Genomic DNA, 3,285 nt, shown 5'->3' on the forward strand with positions numbered 1-3,285 from the left:
ACCAGTTCATCCTAAAGGAGATCAGTCCTGAGGTTCATTGGAAGGACTGATGTTGAAGCTGAAACTCCAATACTTTGGCCACCTGATGCAAAGAGCTGACTCATTTGAAAAGACCCTGATGCTGGGAAAGATTGAGGGCAGGAGGAGAAGGGGACGACAGAGAATGAGATGGTTGGATGGCATCACTGACTTGATGGACGTGAGTCTGAGTGAACTCCAGGAGTTAGTGATGGACATGGAGGCCTGGCGTGCTGCGGTTCATAGGGTCACAAAGAGTCAGACACGACTGAGCGACTGAACTGTAGCTGTTGTACACTATTGTTTGTTTCATGTATGCATGGGTTGTTTCTCACGAAAACTGAAGCTCTTTGAGTGTCAACCATTCATACCAGAACACAGGGGTGTAAACATGAGGGATGCTCATATAACAGACTCTAGTTAACTTGTTATGTCTAGTGGGTCTACAAGATAGAGAAAAAGGTTGATAAAGGAAAAGAAGTAATAGCTAGATAAGAATGACAAATAGCTGGCAGGATTCTTCCCCCAACTGTATTCAGAGCAGGTATGCTAATGACCATAAACCTCTCCTGCTGCTGCTGTTGCTGCTAAGTCGCTTCAGTCGTGTCTGGCTCTGTGCGACCCCATAGACGGCAGCCCACCAGGCTCCCCTGTCCCTGGGATTCTCCAGGCAAGAACACTGGAGTGGGTTGCCATTTCCTTCTCCAGTGCGTGAAAGTAAAAAGTGAAAGTGAAGTTGCTCAGTCGTGTCTGACTCAGCGACCCCATGGACTGGAGCCTATTCTGCCTTTTACTCCTCACCACGGTGCCCCTTGGCAGGTACAATAAAAAGTTCAGAGTGGATAGATGAGAAGAAATCTATTTACCATCTTTGATATAGAGTTTGTTCTCTGACATTTATAGGGATAACCCTGATTTCTGTCACCTCGTTTTTCAAAACTAGTTTAAGAACCCACATGCTAATGCGGGAGATGCAAGAGAGGCAAGTTGGATCCCTGGGTTGGGAAGATCCCCCAGACAAAGAAATTGCAATTTGCTTCAGTATTCTTGCCTGGGAAATTCCATGGACAGAGCAGTCTGGTGGGCCACAGTCCATGGAGTGGCAGAGTAAGACATGACTGAGCGCGTGCGTGCGCACACACACACACACATAAAATGAAACGTATGGACAATGAAGGTAAAGTTTTTAAAAATGCAGTTTTTTTTATTTTTGTATAAACTAAAACACCAGAGCTTATTGATTTCTATATTAAATACATAAATTATAAAATAACCATTCATAAAACTTTACATACAATAAGTTTGTTCCAGTCTCTACGGTAATACATACAGTACATGTACATGTTCAGTGTACTTCAAAGGATCGTTCTGGTGAAACTCAATTTATATTTTTCTTCCATTAATAAACAAGCACTGAAACAATCAATGGAGTCATGCTAATGAGATGGAGAGAAAGAATCCCAACTGAAGTAGATGATTGAGTGAAAGCTCTGAGAAATGGACTCCCCTGGCTGTATTAACACAGTAGATACCTGGGGAATTAGGTATTCCTGTGCACTGGCTCTACCATACTCTACTACTTAAGTCCTACTGAGTCCCTGCAAAATTGGATCTTGAAGGTTCAGATGGGCATGAACCGCTTTTGGAATGAGATTGTTAGCTGATACAAATATGGGACTTTGGACTAATGTTAATACTGTAGATTGTGCTGGATTCTGTTGTTCTTTCCAGAAGACCACTGGCATTATTAGAAGGCTAGTTGGCAGGTCTGAGTAATTGGAAAACCAATGAGTAGTTCTTTGCTTCAGTCAGAAACAGAGAATAGTAGAAATGGACAGAAGGTGGAGAAAAGGGAGGAGAGACAAGCAAGGAGGGGAAGAACACAGATATCAGACGCTGAACACAAACATGTTACCCAGCAGCCTCAGAAAACCCCTTCCCAATTCCTCAATCCTAGGACAGAAGTACACATTCTGTAAGCACTCACACCATCATACTATATACAGAATATATATGTGTATATATCTACATCACATATTTATAAAAGTGTTTGGATTGTGATCTGCCTCATTGTGGGAAGTTATGGTTAATGGGGGAAAATAGGCACATTTTGTGACTTATCAATCAAATACAAGTGACTGCTATTATCACTGGATGCTGGGGACCTTGTTTCAGAAAACTGCTTCATCCACACTATAGTGAGTTCATGGAGGCTTGACTGTAGGCAAATTTAGACTCCAAGTTGTTCATCTACAGCACTCTCAGCCTACAGAACTTTGATATCACAAGGATGGAAATATAAGCATGGGAAGAAAGACCTCAATGCAAAACTACAAAGACAGAAATAGGGAACTTCACCCAACCAACCACCTGTACCTTTGAGCTTGACATACTAGATTGAATATAGCAAATTATAATCCTATTTTTGCCACATTGCCCCTTGAAGTTTATTGGACTTAAACTCTCAATAATAAAAGACGTATTCAGAAAGAACTAAACTGCCAAACAAAAGGCAGTAAAGGAATGTGAATCTGCTCTGCCCAGTACTGAAATGGGATCACAAAGGATGAATTTCAGCTTGTATTATGTCTGAATCCTCCTGCCACAATGCCTGCGGCTCAGTCTTAAGACAGTATATTATATAGAAATGACAAGGCAGCTGAACAGGATGGAAGTGTTTGGCGCTTAAGACCTTGTGCCCTACTTTCTTCCTTTTAGAAAGTGGGAGTCCACTTAAGGGGAGGATTGGGCCATCCTGGAAGCACCAACTCACGGCAAACAGTCATCCAAGACTTGCTCTGATAACTGATCTCTCAAGTTATACTGAGCCATTTCAGTATAGTAGATAAGTACATATATACACATTCATATATATGACTATATATATATGCTGTGCCATTCTTTGACAGATCAAAAAATGCAATTAAATATTTTTTTAAAAATGTCTATGCTGTGCATCTATTTTGATGTAATGTAACACATAAGATCCAGTTATTTTGCATCAGCACAGAACTGATGAATATTATTTTTATAACTTCCATGAAAACCTAGGAAGGTTAAAAAGACATGCTTCATTTTAAAACAATGAACTTATGAATTAAGTTGAAGACACTGAATACATGAATCACACAATGGGCTTACAAAAAATGTTGACAATCAATAGGCAAAAAAGAACAAGTTGGCCAGAGCTTTAAACTGAAAATCACCAGAGTAAGTTGAAATAAAATACTGTAGCAAAAATCATTTGGCAAAACTTTATTTGTTCTA

The sequence above is a fragment of the Bison bison genome, unplaced genomic scaffold (assembly GCF_000754665.1).
Source record: "Bison bison bison isolate TAMUID 2011002044 unplaced genomic scaffold, Bison_UMD1.0 scf7180017864291, whole genome shotgun sequence".
Lineage (NCBI taxonomy): Eukaryota > Metazoa > Chordata > Mammalia > Artiodactyla > Bovidae > Bison > Bison bison.